The sequence below is a fragment of the Carassius carassius genome, chromosome 34 (assembly GCF_963082965.1).
Source record: "Carassius carassius chromosome 34, fCarCar2.1, whole genome shotgun sequence".
Classification (NCBI taxonomy): domain Eukaryota; kingdom Metazoa; phylum Chordata; class Actinopteri; order Cypriniformes; family Cyprinidae; genus Carassius; species Carassius carassius.
This window is the reverse complement of record NC_081788.1, coordinates 29,928,627-29,956,183: the sequence shown is the minus strand read 5'-3', so window position 1 is coordinate 29,956,183 and position 27,557 is coordinate 29,928,627. Positions and strand designations below refer to the sequence as shown.

The 27,557-nt window shown below is 35.1% G+C and overlaps 1 long non-coding RNA gene across 1 annotated transcript; it reads left to right on the top strand.

Moving 5' to 3' along the window:
* The first annotated feature begins 238 nt into the window (after positions 1–238).
* LOC132115277 (uncharacterized) lies at positions 239–26,129 on the top strand. The gene is made up of 4 exons (XR_009425464.1): positions 239–350; positions 7,987–8,213; positions 24,180–24,244; positions 25,983–26,129. It is a non-coding gene; the product is annotated as an uncharacterized LOC132115277 (long non-coding RNA).
* Positions 26,130–27,557: the final 1,428 nt, after the last annotated feature.

Sequence of the window (27,557 nt, the reverse complement as noted above, 5' to 3'; positions counted from 1 at the left end):
CTGGCTGAGAAGCTGGCCAAAAATTCCAGCTGTCATTCCATAAAGAAATATGATATTAAAATGTAGTAGTTCTCTTTAGAAAGACAACACGCTTGACCGGACACTTCAACCTCGGCTTATGCACGCATCAACATGTTGAACTGACATCAATTTACAGCAAGGACTAAAAGCTACAGATGTACAGTACATGAAAAGCAATAAGCAAGACAAATGTCCACCCTCAGTAGGGTGCAAATATCTCCCCTCCTCTAGGGGGCGACGAAGCACTCTGAAAATACAGGAAACTCAAAGCTAAGGAAGCTTAACCAAACAAACTGTTGCAACCATCTAAATATCACTGGAAACCAATGGTAAGAAGACCTTCTGTTAACAAACACTCATGCATATCACCAGCATCAACAGGTGTGTTTTGTCGAGTTGCACAAAATTATGTCCTCGACTTGGAAGGAGCAAGTTTCCAACCGTAGCATATATTTCAGTCCCTCAGTGGTCAAAAGCAACAAATCTGATCTTAGAATAATAAATGAGTTCATGTTTTTATCCTAAGGAACAGCAGGACTCCTGAACGTCTTGTTTTTCATGGAAACACCTTGGAAAAACATATTTCTTTTACTCTGTTTTTCTTCTTGTGTGTCTTTTGCTTCCCGTTCACGTTTGCACGCTGATGTTTTTGATGATCATGAGGTCAAACGATCTCGCTGTGATGGATGAGGAGGCCCGTCTTCCTTCTCGGCCGTTATCAGCCCTCGCTGGCACTGATGCTGCGTTTTTACTCATCGTCGACATTCTCACTAATAGTGCTGTGCTCTAATGTGACTTTATAGAGAAAGAGAGAGGCAGCAATCTTATCAAATCATCTTTTGAACTTTCAGCACTTTCAGAATTAAGAACTAATGCATGGTTGCTTTGGTGAGAATGAAAGCTCATTGTCAAAACAATGGATCAGTTTAGCATGTTTCCGTATGAACACATAAGAGCACGAATTACTAAACTTCACAATTAATTACAAAGAAGCCGCAAATAACAATAATTCAATTCAACCTGAAATTGTCAATTAGAAAGACTGAAGTAGTGTTTTCTTGTATAACACATACTCTAATCTTTGAATATATACATATATATACTCTTCAAATTGTTATATTTCCAAAATAATTGCAAGTAACTCATTGGATGTTGAAGTAGAAAGACTGAAATAGTATTTTCTTGTAAGTAATCATTCAGTAATAATTCAATAATCTTTGATTTATTTACAACTTCAATCCCCCCCCAATGACGGATTAACAATTTTCACTCAGAAATTGCTATATTTACAAACAAATGACAAGCAACATTTACAATTAGTAAATGAATAAAAAGATAAAGAAATGGGAAGTAACACATTATGTATGAGGCGATATATATAACAAAAAGAATAAAACGGTATTTTCTTGAAAAACATACCCTAGTATTCTTATTTACAGCTTCAAAAAATAATTTTTTACCATCTATCTAAAAATGATTTGGCACAGTTAAAGTGTATTAATTTTGTTTGCATGACCTTTCGAAAGCATAATTAATCTGAATTAACTGTGTAGTCCAGGAGAAACAGAGTTTAATATAAATCTAATTTTGCAGAAGATTTTGGTAAAGCATGCATCATGCTTTAAAGGAATAGTTCACCCAAAAATGTGCTTTGTGCTTTTTCATTTGCTAATTCAAGATCAGGATGAGTTTGTTTCTTCATCAGGTTTGTAGAAATGCAGCATTGCATCAGTGTCTCATCAATGGATGCTCTGCAGTGAATGGGTGCCGTCAGAATGAGAGTCTGATAAAAACATCACAATAATCCACAGCCCTCGAGAAGACAAGCTGAAACACATGCAGCACTGAGACGTTTTTAACTAAAGTACGAGTCCATAATTCGAGTGTCTCACATGGAAATCAACACACATATTTTTTAGAGCTGTTTTTTTGGCTTGTGAACACTGCTTGATCTGTGCAGATTTCTCTCCTGATTCAGACCAGACCACTTTTTCACTGGAACAAGTTTTATTACGGATTATGGACTCATATTTGAATTTTTAGCACATTTTTTTATGGTACATGCATTAAGCCAATATCTTTGCAATTCCATTTGTTGCCACCAGGGGCAATGACACTAACTCAACGTTGCTTCTGTATGCCGTCTCTTTTCTGTTCAGCGATGCAGAGAATAACTGTATTTCCACCTTATAATTCATGCACATTTCAATTGTAGATTTTCAACAATACACAGTTAAAATGAACCATGGCAGGGTTTCTGTGGATCTTAAAAACCCGCCATTCTACTGATCAAGTTGAAGATATGAAGTCTTGCTTTCTGAGTAACTGAACAAAATGACGTGAGGTTATGCATAAAACAAGAACAAATATCTGTAGGGGTTAATTATAAGCTCATTTTGATCCATTACTTGTGAAACAAGGCTTTATATTTTGCTATATTCCTTCTCAGATTAATATATCTTGATCTAAGAATATGTTGACATTTACACTGGAAACGAGACAAATATACTGATGAACATGCAATAATGCAATGCGGGGCGGCTATTCTGGATTGCAGTTTTTTGAGTATTTCTTCATGCACTGGCGGTATCTGAAGTAAATGTTAAACACAAGTGAAAAATCTTTCAGTGCAATAAAAAAAAAAAAAAAAAAATGATATTTATATTTCTCTTAAAAACAAGTCTTATTATCTAATGATTTTTAGATGTTTTAATGGGAAACGAGTTAAAAACTACTTTAAAGTCATTGATATACCATTTTTATACTTTTTAATTTTAATATTTTTTTTTGAATTGGAGTTTACTTTTAAATGTTCTGTTTTAATAAAAATTGTATTTAAAATATTGTCATTTTGTCGTTTTTTTTTCATTTTTATTTTTAAATAGGTCTATATATATTTTTTACATTTATTTATTTATTTAAAATTTAATTAATTTAAATTAAAAATAGTATAATTTTTTTTTAATTTGTATTATTTTAAATCAGTTCATTTTATGTCAAATAATGCTTTTTTATGGTTTTAGTTAATAATGACCCTGTTAAAAAGACTAAATAAAAAGTCATTATGAAGAAAATAAGGTTTTTTTTTTGCAGCTCAGTTCTGTCATCATGTGTATGTATATATATATATATATGTGTGTGTGTGTGTGTGTGTGTGTGTGTGTGTATAATTGTATTTTATATCTATATATCAATGTAAATGATATATTTTACATTATATTATTATTATTTTGTAAAATGAATTAAACAGTAAAGGAGATCTGTCGAAAGCTGTATTTTAAACTTTTGACTTGTTGCTAATACAAAACATTTACATAGAGACCATATTGACAAATATGTGTGTGTCGTGTCCCATTCAATTTATTCCCTACATTTTCTTTTGGGGAAGTCGTGGCCTAATGGTTAGAGAGTCGGACTCCCAATCGAAAGGTTGTGAGTTCGAGTCCTGGGCCGGCAGGAATTGTGGGTGGGGGGAGTGCATGTACAGTTCTCTCTCCACCTTCAATACCACGACTTAGGTGCCCTTGAGCAAGGCATCGAACCCCCAACTGCTCCCCGGGCGCCGCAGCATAAATGGCTGCCCACTGCTCCGGGTGTGTGCTCACAGTGTGTGTGTGTGTGTGTGTTCACTGCTCTGTGTGTGTGCACTTCGGATGGGTTAAATGCAGAGCACAAATTCTGAGTATGGGTCACCGTACTTGGCTGAATGTCACTTCACTTTTTTTTTTTTTTTTTTTTTTTTACTTGGTCTGAAAAAGCTCTTTAAAAATGTACCTTCATAAAAGCTGCAGAAAGCCTGCATGATAAAAGCATGAACCTGTGTCTGCTGAGCTGAATGTGATTTCCATGTGGTTCCCGTGATCCTCCCATTGTCATTCCAGCAAGGTAACACAAATGCCAGAAGAACACAAACTAAATCCATCAAACAGTGAATGAATAAAATCCTCGTATCTTACTGGATTCACATGTCTGAGGTTATTTTCAGCCGGCGGCTCCGCAGGCCAATGCAGATGTCTCGGTCAATGACCCGAGTCTTCATTAATATGTATGTTGACAATGGACCCAAGAATAACAACCTCTCTCCTCTATTTTTCCTCTCATGTCCCAGCGGGCCACTGATTACCCACAATCCCTCCCCTCAATCATGCAGCGAATGTGCTGAGTGTTTTAAACAAGTGTATCTCTTCTGTTTTAATGCTCTATAGCATAAATGTGATGAACGGATGCATTGAAAGATCAGACGATCGCTCTAATGTGTAGAGACGCCCTCTCTCTTACTGTATCTTACTCGTCTTTAATTATTTAATTATAGATTGGGTTTCTCTGTTAAGCTCTGGGTCAGTAATGGAAGCAAGTCAAGCTTGTCAACAGATGCTGTGCTGCAGGATCCGTGTCTTGTCTGTTGAAGCACAAAAGGCATTTCCTGTGGCTTACAGAGGATAAGATAAAGATACAGGCAAACATATATATATATATATATATGTACAGTAACATATCCCTGGGTGCACAAAAAAAAAGAAATAAAATCATCAATTATATTTTTGTCTAAATTATAGATTATATTCCAAGGATTTGTAAGTTTTTCTTCAAATATGTCTATAGATAGTATATATCTATATATATATATATATATATATATATATATATATATATATATATATATATATATATATATAGAGTTTTTGTCATTTAGTATTTCGACTTGAACTAAAAAAAAAAAAAACTAGTACAAATTATATATTTTTTTAGTATTATAATTTTTATTTTATTTTACATTTTTATATTGGTTAATGTTCGTTTTAGGTAAGGTAATTTTTTTTTAGTTGACACTTCTAACCCTGATTTAAAAAAAAAAGACAAAAAAAAACTCATTAAGCTTTTTTTGTTTTTCCGTTTAGTAAAATTACTGAGTAAAATTGTTGTTATTATTATTATTTCCTAAATAAAAATGCTCCATGATATATTATTTGTAAACTTATGTGCAACTGTTCTTTTTAATATGTATATATATATATATATATATATATATATATATATATATATATATAAAGTTGTTTTTTTTTCATTTATAAAATCATTCGTCATCAAAGCTCAGTAAATATTGGTCACTGCTGACTACTCACTAAAAACATCCAAAGAGCATGTCCACCTATGCGCAGTTTTCCAGACCCAGTGTGTCGATTTGCACCATAGAAGCTCTATGGAAGGTTTTGATCATGACAGAATTACCTCACAGCCTGAACCTGGACTCCAGTCCTGCCCTCATTAGATGTTGTGTGTCTTTGCTGTGGGTTTCGTGGAGGCTCCTATGGGAATAGCTCATGCTCACCATTAAGATCCAGCGAGCCAAAGGTGTCGCCTCCCCTCACCTTTACTCTATTAATCATGGGCTACATTGAACCCCACACAGATGTCCTTCCTCTCTCAGCGCTTGAGAGCTCTCTTCATCCTCTCGCCCAAACAGGGCTGGATAACAGCATCTGGAGATCCGGTTTCTCTGCCGAGTTAAAGGGTACGGATCGGAGACCTGTGCTAATGAAGGTGTGGTACGAGACCCATTTTGATGTGTTTCTCAGAATGAAAACCTCAAACAACGTCCAAGCAACAATAGCACCTCATCGCATGGGAGCTGGAGCCCAGCTGCACTTCATTATTTGTGTTCTTTCCATATTTAGATCCGTCTCGATCCTAAAAGCAGCTCACTGCATATTTGTGGCTGGCCAGTCATAGTGCACTTCTTAAGGACTTCCTGTGCCATTTTTCAAGTGCGCTAAAAAATTGGACCCAGATCCTGCAGATGAGAGGAAATCCATCGTATTAAATAGGTGTCGTGAAACATTTTTTCCAGATCAATGCTAAAGGCTAGTTATTTCCTGCACTTTGAGATCAAACGGTTGAGCTCGGATCTGACTGCTCGTTATATATTAGTAATGAAAGACTGAAATATGGTTGAATATGATAATTTAATGTAATTGGATGCTACCTGTTTTGTATGAAAGCTGCTGGATTAAAAGAAAAAAAATGCAATTGAGAGTTTATTGCACAAAAATCTCAGAACTGTGAGATCCAAATCCAGAATGACGATATATTAAACTCCAAATTGCGAAAAAAAGTCTGAACTGTGAGCAATTCTGAGAAAAAGTGTAAATTGTGAGTTTATACTGTAAACTCCGAATTGTGAAGTAAACTCTGAATTGTGAGATATTAACTCTGAATTGTGAGATATTAACTCTGAATTGTGAGATATTAACTCTGAATTGCGAGATATTAACTCTTAATTGCGAGATATTAACTCTTAATTGCGAGATATTAATTCAGAATTGTGAGATATTAACTAAGAATTGTGAGATATTAAATCTGAATTGTGAGATATTAACTCTGAATTGTGAGATATTAACTCTGAATTGCGAGATATTAACTCTTAATTGCGAGATATTAACTCTTAATTGCGAGATATTAATTCAGAATTGTGAGATATTAACTAAGAATTGTGAGATATTAAATCTGAATTGCGAGATATTAACTCAGAATTTAGAGATATTAAATCTGAATTGCGAGATATTAACTCTGAATTGCGAGATATTAACTAAGAATTGTGAGATATTAAATCTGAATTGCGAGATATTAACTCTTAATTGCGAGATATTAACTCTTAATTGCGAGATATTAATTCAGAATTGTGAGATATTAACTAAGAATTGTGAGATATTAAATCTGAATTGCGAGATATTAACTCAGAATTTAGAGATATTAAATCTGAATTGCGAGATATTAACTCTGAATTGCGAGATATTAACTAAGAATTGTGAGATATTAAATCTGAATTGTGAGATATTAACTCAGAATTTAGAGATATTAAATCTGAATTGCGAGATATTAACTCTGAATTGCGAGATATTAACTAAGAATTTAGAGATATTAAATCTGAATTGTGAGATATAAACTCAGAATTGCGAGATATTAACTCTGAATTGTGAGATATAAACTCAGAATTTAGAGATATTAAATCTGAATTGTGAGATATTAACTCAGAATTTAGAGATATTAAATCTGAATTGTGAGATATTAACTCAGAATTTAGAGATATTAAATCTGAATTGTGAGATATTAACTCAGAATTTAGAGATATTAAATCTGAATTGTGAGATATTAACTCTGAGTTGCGAGATATTAAATCTGAATTGTGAGATATTAACTCTGAGTTGCGAGATATTAACTCTGAATTGCGAGATATTAACTCTGAATTGTGAGATATAAACTCAGAATTGCGAGATATTAACTCTGAATTGTTATATACATATTGCAAGATATAAACTTGCAATTACAACTTTACCGGAAAAAATTGGGGGGGGGGGGGGGGGCTGAAAAGTTTAATTAATTAAGCTCTGCTGCCATAAACATGACAAATTTGGTATTTACCTTGTGAAATATTTTTGAGAGAACTGACATTTATAAGAGGGCTAATGGTCTATAAAATATAGCATATTTGCAATTTTATACTGTGATTTAAGTTGATCGTTCACACGTTTATACGCCTTAATGACAGTTTGGTATAATCTGTCTAAAAATGCAAATGATGGGATCCATCCATCTGTGGTTCCAAATCATCAATGAAAGTCATTAGACTCAAATGCACTGCAACAAATGACCACATTTTATGAATAAATTCAGAGATGCAAACCCAGAATGGAGCGCTCTCCAAATCCGCGTGTTTCTGTCCGAAAATTCATGGCAATCAAGGAGTAATATTTGTCTTAATGACCACATCCAGAATCATGACTAGTTTGTTCCTTTGCTTGACCTACTATTCAGCAGAAATCCACTAGAATGATTGCAGGTCACATAGTTTGTGTTATTAATAGGCATCGGTCTCAGCGGAAACACACTTTACTTCAGGCTGCTCTGTTCTTTCTCATTGTTAGAGAAGGAAAGTAATCACTCATAGGACTGTTTGCTTTGTTTCAGAAGTCTTGGATCTGTGTGCTGGTACTGTATTGTTCTGCATGAACCTTGGGTTGGAGAGATGCTCTAATTTGTGAGGAAACAGTCCTGCTGCTTTGGCGTTGTTGCCTGGATACCGCATCCACCTGGAGCAGCATATGGCTGCAGCATGTTGTGCTCCGTGAGAAATAAGCGGAATGCCAAAACATCCCGGTGTGGTGATGTAATGCACCTTTCAAGAGTTTTGCAAGGTGAGATTCAATCTTCTGTGTCACCACGGGAGAGCGAAGCAAATGAGCAGCTATGAGCGAGACAAAGACATCATCAGACAGTGAAAAACATTCAGTGAAAACTTCTCTACTTGCATTTCTCTTTTAGTTATGTAATGCATTTAAGTATCGAAAGCAAAACACGTCAGAAAAGTCATACTTAAAAATATCATCGCATTAGATAACAAAATGATAAAACTGTGCAGTCCTGCAGATTTTCATTGAATGTTCCCTCCTGGTGGAATGACCTGCCCAACTCAATCCTTACACACCTTCAAGAATCGGCTGAAAATACATCTCTTTCTATTATTATTTGCACTTACTATTCATGGTTAGATTTGATAAAGATAGATAAACTGACTTAATATTTATACATTTAGCAGACACTTTTGTCCAAAGCAACTTACACTGCATTCAAGACTCTCGCCAAGAGAGAGCTTCCCTTCATATTTCATAATAAAAGACCACCTGGGGTATTCTGTCATAAACATGCACTTTTTGCTAGTTTATTCGTTCATTTAGTTTATTTTAAAGTGCATTTGCTTCTCTATTTTGGCTGCAAGTAAGTTGGATTTAGCTTCATCATCCAAACACATGTGATCTGACTCTCAGGAGTGTTTGTTATGGTTCTCTGCTTCAGTGTTTCCAGAAACTGACAGCAATTTCCTAAAACAAACAACAGAAAAGATGACAATGTTGTTCTGAGGATGAGGATGTTCAGATCTGCTTCTGTCCGTCTGTATCATGCTCAGAGTCATTGGTAGTTTGACCATGACTTTGATTATACAGAATTTTCGTTTTTTTTTTAAATTATTATTATTATTAATTATTAGTCATTTTATGCGCTTTCTTAATTTATTATTAGTTTTCATTCTTTTAAATATTTTATATTTATATATTTTTCAGTTTCAGTCATTTTAGTACTTACGTATTTCAAATAGAACATTTCTTTATATATATATATATATATATATATATATATATATATATATATATAAAATATAATATAATATAATATAATATAATATAATATAATATAATATAATTTTAGCTTTATTTCCATAACTGAAATATGTTTTTTAATTTTTTTTAAATATTTTTATTTATTTAATTGAGTAATTATACAGTGTTGGCTTAGTTACTGTAATTATTTACTAACTACATCTTGAACAGCATATCAACCTTAACCAGTTGAACAATACTAGGATAGACATGAAACTACACTTTTAATTGTTTCAGATAAACAATACACTATTGCATGAATTATTCTTGAACTGGCAAAACTATTTAAAGGGACATGGGTACATTCATTAATAATAAAAATAATAATAACATTAGCTTTTAAATCTACTAAATCAAATTACAGAAAAATTAAGAGTAATCTTTTACTTTACTGATTAAAGTAAAAAGTGATTAATATATAGTAATAAGCAATATACTTAATATATATATGATGAATATGTACAAGTACTGTAGTTCTCATTTATTTGCAAATCTAGTTATTTTCTGTTTTGGTGTCACTTGAAACTTTATCTTTGAGGTCAGCTCTGCATTTCTCTTTCAAAGTTTCGCTCTCTCTTTCCTCAGACTTTCCTCATCTTCGTCCCAGACAGGCGTCTTCAATCAAAGCACTTTAATTTATGTCTTGGCCTCTGAGGTAAAAATGAGCTTATAAAAACAGACACGCACAAACAAACCCTTCTTGGCCCCTGACAACACTGATTCATTCACTGATCACTTTGTGGACCCACCGTAAGTTCGTCTGAAGGGTGATGCATGCATCAGAATTCAGAGAACATGACGTCTCATCTGGATTCGACCTCGCTAAATGAGCTGGAAAGCTCTCAATTCAGTTCTGTCACGGATCACTCAAGACTTGATGTGTCATCTATTTGAGTTGAAGGATGAACTCGGGACAGGCTAAATAGATGCTCACACCCGGGTTATTTAATATGAGGGAAGGGATTGTTTACTGGAGTTTGCATGCAGTGTTTGAATGTTGTTTCTTGTAAATGCATGAGATTGTTGACCCTCAGATTTAAGACTCTCCTGTGTGTGTTTGTGTGTGTGTGTGTGTGTGTGTGTGTGTGTGTGTGTGTTTGTGTGTGTGTGTGTTTGTGTGTGTGTGTGTGTGTGTGTGTGTGTGTGTGTGTGTGTGCGTGCGTGCGTGTGTGTGTGTGTGTGTGTGCGTGTGTGAGTGTGTGTGAGTGCGTGTGTGTGTGTGTGTGTGTGTGCGTGTGTGCGTGTGTGTGTCTGTGCGCGGGTGTGTGCGCGGGTGTGTGTTTGTGTGTGTTTGTGTGTGTGTGTGTGTGTGTTTGTGTGTGTGTGTGTGTGTTTGTGTGTGTGTGTGTTTGTGTGTGTGTGTGTGTGTGTGTGTGTGTGTGTGTGTGTGCGTGCGTGCGTGTGTGTGTGTGTGTGTGTGCGTGTGTGAGTGTGTGTGAGTGCGTGTGTGTGTGTGTGTGTGTGTGCGTGTGTGCGTGTGTGTGTCTGTGCGCGGGTGTGTGCGCGGGTGTGTGTTTGTGTGTGTGTGTGTGTGTGTGTGTTTGTGTGTGTGTGTGTGTGTGTGTGTGTTTGTGTGTGTGTGTGTGTGTGTGTGCGTGTGTGTGTGTGTAGTAAGTTGAAGTACTAAAGTAATTAAAACTAAATAAACTAAACTAAAAAAATTAAACTTAATAAAAAACAATATAGACATTAAAACAAACAAACAAACTAACAAAAACACAACAAAATTATTATTTTTTTTTTTCGGCTAATTGCTACGGCAACATTTCTTATTTCTTTTGAAGTACTAAAAAATAAAAAAACTTTTCACTTTACAATAAGGTTTCATTAGTTAACTCAAACAATGAACAATGAATTTATTACAGTATTTATTAATCTTTGTTAATGTTAGTTAATGAAACTATAGTAGTTCATTGTTAGTTACTGTGCATTAACTAATGTTAACAAACAACTTTTGATTTAATAATACATTAGTAACTGCTGAAATTACTATTAATTAAAATTAAAAATGTTTTTCATTGTTAGTTCATGTCAACTAAAGTAGTTAACTAATAAACCTCATTATAAAGTGTTACCGAAAAATCTTTATAGTTATATTTGGAAAAATGTAAGTACGTTCAAAAAAACTAATAAAAATGACTTTTTAAAATTTTTTATTTCAACTATTTCAATTTCTCATTTTTGTTTACTTTAAGTTGAACTACTAAAACTAAATAAACTTAAAAACTAAAATATCTAAACTAATAAAAAATGACACACACAACAAAAAAATGAAGAGAAAATATAAAAATCAAAGTATTAACAAAATCTATAATAGTATATAAATGATAAAAAAAAAAAAAAAACTTTTGAAGAGACAACATGGCAAGTGTTTTCTCTGTTATTTTTATATTTGCTTTAAAAAAAAACCTGTCTGAATCGATATCTAAAGATCTTTATGACAAGATAAATTCACCTGTAATACACTAGAACAGGGGTTTTCAAACTGTGGGTCGCGACCCACTCGTGGGTCACGGAATGGAACAAGGTGGGTCGCACAAAGTCACTTGGCTGCAGCTAATTTTGCGTTTCAATGACACACAGACACTAACACAGTTCAGTCTAGGGCTGCACGAATGTGACGAGTGGGGCGGGGCCTAGTGCCATGGGAACAGAGCTAGGCCGGTGGAGTGATTGGGAAATGAGCATGGCTGGACTGGCCATTGGGCATACCGGGCATTTGCCCGGTGGGCCGACGTGCTTTTTGGGCCGATATCTCATACTCATACTTTTTTTTTTTTTTTTAAACGGCCCATAAAATTTGTACATCGGCCGCCCATTCGTTTTGCTTTGTTTTGCTTAATTGGCGGCGCTGGGTTTGTGCCGGTGTAATGCATTGGTCAAAGTCAGTGTTAGTTTTTTTTTCTGACAGACCAGCCCATGAAACACGTAGATCAGAGGCCCATTGGCTCTTTTCTTGATTGACACTGGGCTGGCCCAATCACAACTTTAAACGAGTGAGCGAGCGGCAGCAGTGTCAGTGTGTATCTGTAAAAAAAAGATGGAGAAGAAACGCAAGGAATGTGCAGATAAATAGCGTGAAAAAATAGAACCAGGCCCTTAAAGCAGACACTGTAAACTGTGTCAAAATATATCTTTATTTTTTTGTGCATTTGTTTTACAAAATATGGCTATTACTGTCATCGGATTAATATTATAACTATTATTATGTATAGGTGTAATGTAAATAGACACTGTAACTAAAAGAGGTTTGAATTTTTCTTTGTTTAATTTGCACACTGAATATGGGTTGGAGCTTTTAATTTTGAACTCTCAAAGTGCACCAGATTAATGAATTTAACATTAAAATGCACAAAACTTTCTCACGGGGGGGCATGCCCCCCAACCCCCCTAGAAGGACCGAGGACACACCACCATAGTTTTAACAAAAATCCTGTAAGAAACACTGGTATTGCTATGCCAGAGCCGCTTATAGCTTGTTTTAGGATTCACCGCTGTGGAGTATAGTTCAACTGTATTAATAAATATAACATTTTGACTTATTTCATCTGTTAACTCTCACTCGTTCCTATACTCACTCATTACATGGCATTAGTGGTTTTAATAAATAGGAGTTGGTATGCATATAATTAAGGGCGTGCAAAGATGGATGGTGTTTATGATCATATAGTGGGCCGGTCTGGGCAAAAATGCCCGGGCCGATTTTTTGTCCCAGTCCAGCCCTGGAAATGAGCAACACTCACCGGTCTCAAGAACCACGGAGGAGATCGGAAAGATACAAAAGAGGAGCGATGACAGTGAAGGACGAGAGAGGACCAGGCCTGGGTTTTATTTTGTGTTTGTTTTTTATTTGTGCACGGCAGTCATCCGAGAGGGGCTGTCGCGCTGTTTTGTGTTTATTTGGTTATTAAAACTTTGTTTGATTGTCCGCCGGTTCCCACCTCTTTCCACGAAGGAGTCATCGAGGCGGTGGGCTGGAGTGAGTTCGCCCCCCCCCCCCCCCCCCCCGGCAACTCACTCCAGCCCACCACATCGAGCACCCTCGGCGGCAGACTCCTTCGCCCTGCTCGATGGCACTGCGGATTCACCCCAGCGGCGAAGGATCTTCGGCAGCGCGCCCCTCCTTCCTCCCTGGCTTCGGCACCAGTGTAAAACATTAAAATCTTCACAATCACAGGAAGAAGGAGGCGGGAACTGGGAACCCACTCATCACAACGATATAGCCCACCAACATTAATAATGAACTGCAATATCCTTAGTGTGATTTTCAAATTGCAATTAAGTCCGTGTGCGTTGCGTGTTTTGAAGGTCTCAGAGCAATGTCATTAAAAGGTTCAATCGGTCTTTTTTTACCTATTTCACAATTATTTTAATCTCCAAACTGTTTTAGATAGTTCTGCTTTGCTTCTTATGCTTTTCTAAAAAAGTGTTGGATTGTGCTCCGTTCTCGCCGACACACACGGAAGGATCATGAATGCAACAAAACACAGCAGCGCAGATCACACTTCACTGGAGTGAGCCTGCTTCACGTTTTTATGGACACTACATATTTTAACGCCAGTAAACAAAAATTAAAACTTGTAAATTTGTAGTGAAATTTTCAGTTGTACTCTAAAATAAAATGGTTATTTTTCTTAAATACTTAATTTCTGTCATAAAAATTTTAAGTAAGATTAGGTTTAAAGTAATTTCACTCGTTGTTTTTTTTTTTTTTTTAATATTTTGGTGGGTCGTGAAATATATTACACTTGTCTAGGTGGGTCGTGGAATGGAAAAGTTTGGGAACCACTGCACTAGAAGACACAATACATTTCTGAAGTATATTTTCTATGAAAATAAGCCTCCTTGTCTGATGCAGTTTTGTTTTTAAGCTCATTTTCTTTTGTTTTAAGGATGTGTTGATGTGTTTACTGGCAAACAAGACAAATATACACTCAGAGAATTATATTTCTACACTTTACACATCAAGCAAAGCTCAATAAACCTACAGCCATTAGTTTTCTCTTCAGTCTGTCCGCAGTGCAATTAGACATAATTACGCCCAGAAAATGGATTAAACAATTGTCTTTGCATGAATAATGTAAATCGAAGCTCTTTCTCTGGCAGTCTTAAATGGGCACTGTTCTCGTATTGATTCCTGTCTCCTCTTGTGTCTCAGATCGCCAGCTTCCTGTTTCCTCTTCACTGGTTTTTCCTGTTCATTCTCAGCTTCGCTCCATTAAGACCTCAATATTTTTCACCTTGAAGTTCAGAATTGCAGAGGATTTTGTGAATTTCCTTCTGCTTCACTGCTAAAAGAGTCTTGTTTTCTGGTATAAATCTAAATATTTAATATATACTGTATAGATATATAAGAATACATATCATTTTGTTTTTCTGACATCATTGGCTGGTATTTTTCCTTGTTTTCAGCTTAAAGGGTTAGTTCACCCAAAAATGAAAACTAGCCCATAAATTACTCACCCAGAAGTCATTCTAGGTGAATATGACTTTTCTTTAATCCAAATCCAGTCTGAGTTATTTAAAAAAAATCGATTTTGATCGTTTGATGGCACTCAGCGGGTGTTGCATTGCATCGGTCCAAGAGAAGTTTAATAAAAAGCACATCCATTACAAAAAAAGTGACTCAAATGGCTCAGGGGATGAACAAAGACCTTCTGTAGTGAATCGATATTTAAAACCTAATAATCCCTTTTATTTCGGGTGAGTCTCGTCAAAATCAATGTTTGTTAACAGGAGCAAAGGAAGCAAAGTTTCCTTACTTTAGCATAGTAAACCAGTCTCCTCTTGGCTTATATCAAAATCCTCTGACATTCTTCATTACAAATCCTCGTTTTGTACATCAAAAACGCATCGATTGACTACAGAAGGTCTTTTGCTCACCACCAAATTTTTAATTTCATGGCATCAGCACATCTCAAAAAAGTTTACCTCTGTGTGGCATCCACTCTTGTTTTTATAACAGTCTGCAAACGTCTGGGGACTGAGGAGACAAGTTGATCAAGTTTAGGAATAGGAATGTTGTCCCATTCTTGTCTAATACAGACTTCTAGTTACTCAACTGTCTTAGGTCTTCTTTATCGCATCTTCCTCTTTATGATGTCCCAAATGTTTTCTATGGGTGAAAGATCTGGACTGTAGGCTGGCCATTTCAGTACCGGATCCTTCTTCTACGCAGCCATGATGTTGTAATTGATGCAGTATGTGGTCTGGCATTGTCATGTTGGAAAATGCGAGGTCTTCCCTGAAAGAGACGACGTCTGGATGGAAGCATATGTTGTTCTAGAACTTGGATATATCTTTCAGCATTGATGGTGCCTTTCCAGATGTGTAAGCTGTCCATGCCACACACACTCATGCAACCCCATACCATCAGAGATGCATGCTTCTGAACTAAGCGCTGATAACAATTTGGGTTGTCCTTGTCCTCTTTAGTCTGGATGATCTGGCGTCCCAGTTTTCCAAAAAGAACTTAAATTATGATTCGTCTGACCACAGAACAGTTTTCCACTTTGCCACAGTCCATTTTAAATGAGCCTTGGTCCAGAGAAAACTCCTGCGCTTCTGGATCATGTTTAGATATGGCTTCTTTTTTGACCCATAGAGTTTTAGCTGGCAATGGCGAATGGCACGGTGGATTGTGTTCATGACAATGTTTTCTGGAAGTATTCCTGAGCCCATGTTGTGATTTCCATTACAGTATCATTCCTGTATGTGATGCAGTGCTCTATAAGGGCTGAAGATCACGGGCATCCAGTCTGGTTTTCCAGCCGTGACCCTTACACACAGAGATTGTTCCAGATTCTCTGAATATTTGGATGATATTATGCACTGTAGATGATGATAACTTCAAACTCTTTGTAATGTTTCTCTGAGAAACTCTTTTCTGATATTGCTCTACTATTTTTCACCGCAGCATTGGGGGAATTGGTGATCCTCTGCCCATCTTGACTTCTGAGAGACACTGCCGCTCTGAGAGGCTCTTTTTATACCCAATCATGTTGCCAATTGACCTAATAAGTTGTAAATTGGTCCTCCAGCTGTTCCTTATATGTACATTTAACTTTTCTGGCCTCTTATTGCTACCTGTCCCAACTTTTTTGGAATGTGTAGCTCTCATGAAATCCAAAATGAGCCAATATTTGGCATGACATTTCAAAATGTCTCACTTTCAACATTTGATATGTTATCTATATTCGATTGTGAATAAAATACAAGTTTATGAGATTTGAAAATTATTCCATTCCTTTTTTGCTCACCATTTGTACAGTGTCCCAACTTTTTTGGAATCTGCTTTGTATGTATATGTATATGTATATTTACACAAACATACACACACATACATATACATACATACACACAAACACACACACACACACACAAATATGTGTGCGTGTGTGTGTGTGTGTGTGTAAGAGAAAGTATTCTTAACCACCTTCTTTTAGAAGCACAAATCACGTGTTGCCTGAGAAGAACGGATGACTTATGAACTAGGCCTCAGATGCCAAGAAGAACCACAGCAATTGGAAGGATCTCGAATTACTCCAGAGGAGTGTCGTTAAAACAAAAGGCTTGTGGTTCTTTTATATTATAAGTTTCAACAGCTCATGCTTAATGACTAAAAAATGATGGTGAGTTTGGAGGTTATGTTACAATTTTGGGGTTGGTCAGATTACAGTGGTTTTTTTTAGAGAAGTGCACCAAAGCTGCATTTATTTGATATGTATATAATCTATATTTTTTTATTAATATTTAATATTTTAAAATAATAGTGTTAATATTTTATGAATTAAATCATATTATATTAAACAATATAATACACTTTTATACACAAGTTTGCAGTCAGTAAGATGTTTAAATATTTTTGAGAGTCTCTTTTGCTCAACAAGGCTGCATTTATTCGATTAAAAATACAGTAAAAACAGAATAATTGTGAAATATTTTTACAATTTAAAATAACCATTCTCTATGTGAATAACTGTTAGAATGTAATTTATTTCTGCGATGCTCCGCTGTATTTTTAAGCATCATTCCTCCAGTCTTCAGTGTCACATGATCTTCAGAAATCAGAATAATATGATGATTTACTGCTCGAGAAACATTTCTAAACATCATCAATGTTGAACAAAGTCGTGCTGCTCAATATTTTTGTGGAAACCGTGATATATTTCATTTCTCTGGATTCACAGACGAACAGAAAGTTCAAAAGAACAGCAATTATGAAAACTAGAATCTTTTCTAACATTATAAATGTCTTTACTGCCTTGAGTAATAAAATCATTCATTTCTTTTAGATATAAAAGTACAGATGCCAAACTGTATGAGTTGTCCCTGGTCTATTTTAAGGATTTATAAGAAAATGTGCGGCTTGTGCTTCTAGCATCAGCCACTAAACGCAACATGCAATTGTTTAAGTCCTGGCTTCTGATTGGTCGATCCAGTGTGAGAGAAAGACAAGGCGTTAAACTAACCAAGTGCAAATGATTATAATACTTTGCTTAAATCTGATTTCTATGTAATGTGAAAGTTCTCAAATTCACACTGTGTACATCTGTGTTCATTCTGAAGCTTTTAGCTGCTCTGAGATGAATCTGCCGCGTATCAGATTCTCTGTCTCTCTCTCTCTCTCTCTCTCTCTCTCTCTCTGCTCATTATTCCTCTCTCTCTCTGTCTCTCTCTCTCTCTCTCTCTCTGCTCATTATTCCTCTCTCTCTCTCTCTCTCTCTCTCTCTCTCTCTGAATTCAAACAGTATGGCAGATAAATATATCCATGCGAGGAAGCCAAACATCTGGATTTCCTCTTTCCAACTAGAACGCCATCCCGTCTCATTCCTGCCACATGATGAATGATTTGAGATTGGGAACATATTACCATCTCATTTAATTAATACGAGGCTGTAGATGTTACGAACTTCACCTTAAATATCTGTGGTGCACACAGCCCGATGTGCAGATGCATGAAAAAGAGCAGCTTGGGCACAAGGACAAACTGTTTTTCTTTTCTGTGAAAGAAAATGTAATGTGTTTTTATAGGCTGAGTGAAACAGAAATAGAGACGGTTTCACAATCGATGTTGTTTGCACACTTTAGACTGTGATTTTATGAATGTTTGACACAAAGAAACAACCATGAAAACAGACCGTAAATACAGTGTTTGCTCCTCTGTAATCTGTGGTTAACCTGATAGGGAAAATGATTTCTCAGATAGAAATAGTGGCTATTTGTTGCCAGGTTACTGCATCGTGACAAAAGCCCCTCTTGAGATCAATCAAGATCTGCGCTCTGATTGGCTGAGATTGTCAAGGACCAATTTTGCTAATGTTGCTTGTTTTCTTACACAGCACAGACACGGGATGCACAGTAGCCCACAATAATGCCAAAAACATGTTTATTAGAATTAAAATCTGAGAAATGCATGTAATATTATTTAATTTAATCTTAACCCTGGAAAGACCCTTGTAACAGTGTAGTTTATTTAGACAGATAGTCCATTAAAAAAAAAAAAGGATTAGTGTATTTAGATAAAAAAAATTACGTTTTTAAATATGTGCTCCATTAGATTCATATAATCTGATAGAGTGAGAATATGGAGGATTCAGAGACTCAAATTGAGCAAAGTTTGATGCATATGCTGATATTTATATACAGTATAGCAGATTCTTACATATAATGATATAATTATCAGTCGTCGCTCTATAATATATCTTAGTTGTATAATAATTAAATGCAAAACATGGTTTTCATACCTAATATTTGTTTTGTTTTCTAGTACAAATATCTAAACATTTCTGAATAAAGATACATTTACATGAGAAGCAAAATGATGTAAAAATGTATCAGATTTGTTTGTTTTTGCTCAAAATAAGAAACAAATATATATATTTGATTTCAATTCAAGTTTACTCGTATAGCGCTTTTTACGTTACAAATCATTACAAAGCAGCTTTACAGAAAATTACGTTTCTACAATATTTAGTAGTAGCTTATAAGTGGTGACTGTCAGTTTGTGCGCATACAGTATGTCAGCTAGACGATGAACATTATTAACAGCAATTATTATATGATGCAGTCACATGTAGCAATAATTGTTAGTTCTGTTGTTGATTCAGGGTTAGGATCATCTGGGGTCCTCTGAGGGTCAGCATCATCTCTTCTCAGGTGTTCTGGATCCAGACTGGAGCTTGTGTAAATCCTAGTTACCACGGGATGAAGATCCCAGCAGAAACAGAGAAACAAAATAGAGACATCATTAGCATAGCTGCTGATCCAACAAAGTAAAATTAGTTTAACCCAAGCTAAAGAATAAAAATGCAGATGCAACTACACTCACAATTTAAGAGATACATTATTCAAATGCTTGGCGAAAGAGATGCGTTTTTAATCTAGATTTAAACAGAGAGAGTGTGTCTGAACCCCGAACATTATCAGGAAGGCTATTCCAGAGTTTGGGAGCCAAATGTGAAAAAGCTCTACCTCCTTTAGTGGACTTCGCTATCCTAGGAACTACCAAAAGTCCAGCGTTTTGTGACCTTAGGGTGCGTGATGGGTTGTAGCGTGGTAGAAGGCTAGTTAGGTACGCAGGTAGTGCAGAGACTGTAAAATTGGGGTAATATGATCATATTTTCTTGACCTGGTAAGGACTCTAGCTGCTGCATTTTGGACGACCTGTAGCTTGTTTATTGAAGAAGCAGGACAACCACCTAGAGGTCCATTACAATAGTCCAGTCTAGAGGTCATGAAAGCATGAACTAGCTTTTCTGCATCAGAAACAGATAACATGTTTCATAGCTTGGCAATGTTTCTAAGATGGAAGAATGCAGTTTTTGTGAAATATGATTTTCAAAAGACGAGTTGCTGTCTAATATTTGTTTGACTGTAGAGGAAGTAACAGTACATCTACGTCTACTAGATTCTGTGTTCTGTATTCTCTTTGAAATAATATATATTTGGCAATGGGATCAGAAAAATCATCTTAATTCAAAGAGAAAACGAGATTATTTATTTTGCTCCACTTGTGACATTTTTTCAAATTTTAAGCAAAATGTACTTCATTTTGACAAAAACAATTTTTTTCAGGAAACAAAGTAATTTTGCATTTAAGTAAATGTATTTTAATTAATGAATGTTTAGATATAATTGTACTGGAAAACAAGTCAAAAATGCTAAGAAAGAAAGCCATTTTTTTGCAGTATAATCAAAGCTCCATTATTTCAAAACGTGTAATGCAATGCAATCAAGCGCTGATCGAGAGCTGAAGAAATAAAGCCTCCTCAGAAGATGTGAGATGTTCTGGAGGCTTGTGAAGATCATTCCTCCGCTGAGGAACAGTGAAAGTAAAGCTTCTGGAAACAAACGCTCCTCAAAAGATCCTGAGGATCAGATTTGAGACTCTAAAACATGATCGATGGAGAATCAAGTAAAGCTGAGCTGCTTCAGTCCAGGAAGAGTTCATCCGGAGATTTTACTGATAAAAATCAGTCAAGATTTGAAGCTGGACGTTTGTGCAGCTACACCAAAAGTGTCTAAACTTTTATCCCAGCATCATTAATCTTGAGCAACTTGTGATGAAACTGCTTGTGTTTGGCACATTTGCGTGTAACGGTGAGCAGCACATGGAGGGAATCACTGTGATTTACTGTGTTCTCACGATGCATTAGCATGATAACCACTGCAGCGTAAATCTCACTCTGCTGATGCGAATGCGTGAATGCATTTGTGTGATTCATGGACAGCATCTCCGCACGCAGGTCTGCAAATCATTAGTGCGCAGACGTCATATTTCTGCGGTGGAAATGACCGCTCTAATGCATCTCCGGAAAAGGCTGCAGTCGTGGAAGCAGGCAGTTTCTGTGGAGAACAAACGGATGCGGCTTGTTAAGTGGCACATAAAGCTGAACCTTTGGAGCTGCAGGGGGCAGAACACGGAGAAACTAATAGCATGAATTTGCACAGATGTACATGCTGCTCTTGTCATCTTTATGGCTTTGTAGAGTCGTGTTTGTTGCTTTAGGGGAAAGCCCAGCTAACAGGGAACTTAAATGGAAGTTTACGGAACTTAAAGTTACAAATATTTGATAAAAAGTTCTCATAGCGTTCTTTGAACAACATTCTCAAAATGTCCAACTTGATGAACACTCGTGATGTTTAAAGAAAGCGTTCTAAGAATATTTAAAATAAACGTTAAAATAACATTAAATTAAGTTAGTAGAACGTTGTAAGCAACACTTTTGTAACCTAAACATCTCTTATTTTTGTTTTTAGTTCTTGGGTTCTTCATGTTTTATTTATTTATTTATTAAATATTAAAAGCTCTTAATGCATAATTTAATTAAAGTTTTCAGGAATTTAGCTAATGTTAATATGCAAACACAACCTCATGAAAGTGTACTATTGTTCAAAACAGCCAGATTTAATTGTTTTTTATGTTTTTGCTTATCAAGCATGCATTTATTTAATCAAAAATACAGTATAAACAGTGAAATATTATTCGAATTTAAAACATCTGTTTTCTGTGTGAATCTGTATTAAAGTGTAATTTATTTCTGTGATGCTCCGCTGTATTTTCAGCATCATTCCTCCAGTTTTCAGTGTCACATGATCTTCAGAAATCATGAAAATATGATGATTTACTGCTCGAGAAACATTTCTGATTATTATCAATGTTGAACACAGTTAGTATTTTTGTGGAAACTGATGCATTTTATTTTTCAGGATTCACAGATGAACAGAAAGTTCAAAAGAACAACATTTATTTGAAACATAAATCTTTTGTAACATTAAAAAATGTCTTTTCTGTCACCTTTGATCACTTTAATGCATTCTTTCGGAATAGTATTATTCATTTATATAAAAAACTAATCTGAACAGTAGTGAATGTCTTCTTTTTAATGTTGTCATGAGTTGAATCATCTATGTCCTTCAGCATCAAACACAACTTTACAAATCCAGCATTGGGACAAAAGGTTAATTACAGTTGTAAATCAATCGTGATGACAATCTCATCAGCGTTTCAGAGCTCATTAGAGAAATATCATGATTTATTTATTTTTGTGCACAGAATCTAGCCACGAGGATTTTTCCAAATGCTTCATATTTCAGCAGCTGATTGAAAACATTTTCCTTTGCATGTGCTGTTAGACTGGAATGAAATCAAGCTCCCAAACCCTTGCGGCCTGTTTTAAACGGATGACTAGTGCTGGAATTATTCACACAGTCAGTGATTTACAAGGTAATTACAGTCATCAGCAAAAATACGAATCATCTACATAATCAAACATTAAGGCAATTATTATCATGCACTTACTTAACATGATGATTAAATAACACTAAACATAAAGCCGCTAATCTCTACTAATGCTACTATAAACTTTCTCTCAGATTCACGCTGCGTCTGAAGCTCTTGGCAGAGATGATCTGATTCTGCAGGCCGTGACAAAGAGTCTCGAGGACAAATATATCGATCAGAAGTTACTCAGTGTTCCTGCAGCTGATATATTTTCTTAATCTCAGAGCTCAGCCTGTCTTAGAATGATCTGAGATAAAAGCTGATCTTCTGAGATAAGAGTTCATTTCACTGTGAAACCTGCTGTAAAACTTCATAATCTTTCCAGCGGACAGGGAGCGTTCTCCGAAGGTTCTGGCAAGGTTATGAAGAAACGTTCTTTCAGTAGCATTAATAGAATTAATTTGGCAGTCTGGAGCCGGATTCACGGAAATCTTCTTAAGAAATACATTTCTTAAAGGGATACTTCATCCAAAAATTAACTCAACCTGAAGCCATCCAAGGTGTTTATGACTTTCTTCTTTCAGACTAATCAAGTCATATAAAAAAAATATCTGGCTCTTCCAAGCTTTATAATAGCAGTGAATGTGTGTTTTTTGTCAACAGTCCAAAAGAAGTCCAATAAAGCGCATCCATCCATCATAAAAAGTGTCCCACATGGCTCCAGGTGGTGAATAAAGGCCTCCTGTAGTGAATCAATGTTACGCCGATGTCATCCACTAGAATTAATGCATGGGTGACAGTTAGTGGAAGCTAGAGATTACAGTTTATAATGTTGTAAATATGGATTTTTTATAGATTTTGTAACTTTTTAACAAAAATGCATAGATTCGCTACAGAAGGCCCTTATTCACTTCCCGGATTCGCGTTGTGCACTTATTTTTTATTTTTATTTTTCTTTCAGAACAACAAACATTCATAGTTTGTCTTGAAAAAGCATGCTTGTCTTTTCTTTTCTTTGCTTCTTCTTAATTCACATTTTTTTATATTCAAATTCAAATGCTCCATCTTCAACTGAAATTCAAATAACTTTCATGAATCACTGTGGCGTGTTAATTGAGAATCTAGGTCAACACTACTTCTTCACCAAGATGATGTTCAATAACTGAGAAAAATTACTTCATTGGTTGAATTTGGATTGATTTAATATCAGTTTTCTAACTCATTCACTACAAAAAAAGGAAAAAAAAGGATTTGTTTTACTCTGTTTTCCAATACAAATATCTAAGCATTGAATAAAGATACATTGTTTGAAAAAAATATCCAAACTAAGTTAATTTATGCTTAAAATAATCTAAAATATCTAAATAATTAAAACTCATTCAAAGGGAAAACAAGTTTATTTTTCCCATTGGCAGGTTTTATTTTCATTTACTTATTTATATATTATATTCATATATATATATATATATATATATATTAGAAAACAAGACTTAATATCTTACGCCATTTTGCTTTTCAAGTCAAGGTATCTTAATTTAAGGATAAAACAGATCTTTTTTACTAGAAAACCTGACAAACTTAGTAAGACTTTATTTATTTATTTATCATCTATCACAGTCGATTTCACTCATAACTTTGACTGAATGTGTATTTTCGGTTTAATATAATCACGTCTGTCGATGTGTTAAATCTACAGAAAGACTAATCCAATCTTGCTTTAGATGACAGGTTCTCTATAGACGGAGGGTCTCTGGGTCTGTAAAGGTCGATAAACCCGGGATACAAGGTAATATCTGAAAGACCCTCTGTCTGCTGTCACGCTTGTCCTGGTTTGTCTCTCAGAAAACAATCACACCTGTGTTGTTCTGCTCTGGAGAGGCTCCTTCAGTCTGCGTGTCAATGCACTCACTGATTGCTCTCTTTTGCTGCTGTTACCTCAAATATAATATTTCGAGACTCATTTGAATGGTCCTGCATCTGATATCACACGACATAATAAGCCGAAGATGCGATGGCCAGACCGAGGACATGCAAATCATCTCTTTATATTGGATTTGGCTGTATTAATATGATCATGCTGATTGTGAGTTTACTGGCCAATCGTGTTGCAGAATCACACAAGCTGTTATCATAAATCTTTTCATGTAATGTCACTCTCTGAGCCTGAACTTCATGCAGAATGTTACTATCCCTTCCGTTTATTTGTCTAGTCCTTTTACTTCGGTCTCTGACGTCGACGTTTGACGTTGATGTTGGCTTTTCTCGTCAGTTCGTGGCAGCCGCGAAGCATTCTTTGGGAAATATGATTCTGAAAATCATCGTGAGATACTGCCAGGCGAAAGAGGTTTGGCTTTCCAGAAAAGAAAAGCAAGGGATTCCAAAATACACAGTTTTTTTTTTAGAAAACTAAAGGCTGAACATGAGAAGGAATCAGTCTTTGTGTGATTTAATAACGGCAGTTCTTTTAGGAATAAGTATTTACAGGAAAAACGCTCTAAAAGACATTTCAGGGATCTTCTTGTAACAGTGTTAAAAGACAAGAATTAAGAGCACAATGTTTTTGAGTTTAAAAGCATTATCTGTGGATAATTTTGGCACTCAAAACTGAGGTGCATAAGGCCTACAATAACTCATTTCCAAGAAGAAATACAGAACCAAAAGACAACAAAACTGATTCCAAGATTTGCAATAAACAACATAACATAACGAGAGATTTATATTCATGTAGGCTGATCATTTTTGACCAGAAACAACACAAGTGTAACAGGGTGTTGGAAAAAATCCCCCAAAAGTACAAAAGTTATGATTGTAGTTGTTGTTTTACCCAGAGTGAGTAAAGTCAGTAAGTTTTAGTCCAGTTTAATGTTTTTAACTAATATTTGGGTGAGAAAATACAACACAACATGGTTCCAAGGTAAGGATTGGAACTAATAATCTTTTAATAATCAACTTTGTGTTTATGCTACAAATTATGAGTAACTCAAACTTGACGTTGTTGTTATTGTTGAGCCAAATCATTTGTTTTTCGGGTTTTTCGAGCTTTTTGCATGCTGTCGGGTGAACAAACACTGAATACTGACTTGTTTACAAATGTAAAGAAAAAGGGATTGTAGCAAATTTTTCCGATCCTGAATTTTGCGCAACCCAAGCATCTGTGTCTGTTTGTTTTCTGAGAACGTTATTAACATTTTCTCGGTATTCACAGTAAAAAAAAAAATCAAGTTTACATGTAGCTAAACATTCTTGCATCAGAATACACAAGATGCAGAGATATTAAGTTTTGTTTTCTGAAAAACTGATTAAGATTAAGCTAATTTATAAAATAAACTTCCAATGAAAATTTTTTTCCCTTTGAATTAAATCAGTTTTTGATCTGGTTTTGACCCCACTGGCAGATATTTGTTCTTGTTTTAAGCATAAACTCTCTTAATTGTGTGCATACATGTGCATTTTCTGAACCAACCTAATGTTTTGTGTAAAGTTTCTGAACTGAACTACTCTTCTGTTGGCATGTTTCTGAACAGAATGGGTTTGGATGGGTTTTGTCTCGATCTGCCAGCTTCCTCCTCACCATCGCACTGAGACAAATCTGCTCTGATGATTAGTGCTCGTCTCACACAGGCTTCATTATCTGCCTCTGTGTTTCAGATCACCACAGAAATGACACACTGACAGAAGCAAGCTCTAACTCATTTGTTTGACTGCTTCATTACAAATCAAGCTGGAGGTGTCATGTTTTCATATCGTTTACCAGCTGTTTTCTTGTAAGCAGTGTCCGAAAGCTGCTTTGAAAAGTACTGTACCTTCTCTGTTCGTAATAGCAACAAGATACTCATAATTAGTATTTAAACTTGTACAAAAACTAGTTATCTGCAGTGAGAGCTACTAACAACAAAGCCGCACTGAATATATATTTATAAAAAGTAATTGTACTAATATAATATACAAAGAAACCGCAAACAACACTGAATTAAATGTGAAATTTTGTATTAGAAAAACCTAAATAGTATTTTCTTGTGCAATTTACTTTAATAAACGTATTTTTTTTTCTACAGTTTAGATAAATATATATTGTCTGGCACTTGAATTAATAAATTCAATTAGAGTAACGGCATTAAACGAGCATAACTACCTAAATTAAGTAAATCAACTAAAATACAGGCTATTCGTTTGTTGAAAACTTAGTAAAAATAGCAGATTTATTTATAGAAAAATGTAAAAAGCCATAAAAGTGGGATACAAAGAACTGAATCAGTGAATCTGTTCATTGACGTGAATCATCCAAATGAACTGAATCAGTGAACTGATGACAGCAGTAAACTTGCACTAAATTAAAAACTAAAACAACTAGAGTATGGCCTTTTTTTTCTTTGAAAGCAGTAGTATTTAATTAAATATGTGTCATTAAAGAAAACTTAAAAGTGTGATGTATAGAATTCAATCAGCGAATCATCCAAATTACATAAAAAAAGATGTGAAATAGGATGTTAATATAATGTTTTTTAAGAGTTATCTCATTTTTACAAAAAGGTTCTCATAAAAGAAACTTTTTATTTCTAAAATTTAATTTAATTTAATTTAATTTAATTTAATTTAATTTAATTTAATTTAATTTAATTTAATTTAATTTAATTTTATTTAATTTAATTTTTTTTAATTTTTATTTTATTTATTCAAATGTTACTTTGTTTTTCAGAACATTAACAGAACATTAAAGGTATAGATCACCCAAAAATGAAAAATCTGCCATTTCTTCACCATATCCAAACTGTTGACGGTAGCCAACGGCTTTCACAGTGTGGAAAACAATACTATGCAAGTCAATGGCTACCGTCAACAGTTTGGCTACCAACATTCTTCAGAACATCTTCTTTTGTGTCCAACAGAAGAAATAAACGGTGACAGTTTTTCCATTTTTGGGTGAACAGTCCCTTGAAAGATGAACCTTTCCATATTGATTACAAAATGATGAAATTGAATCTTCCCTTAATATAAAATTTGTAAACATTTAAAAACAGAGAACATTCAGAAATAAGGTATTCATAACTTAATAGGAACGTCCTTAAAAGTGAGCTGGGGTCGTCCCATGTGTGCAGCGT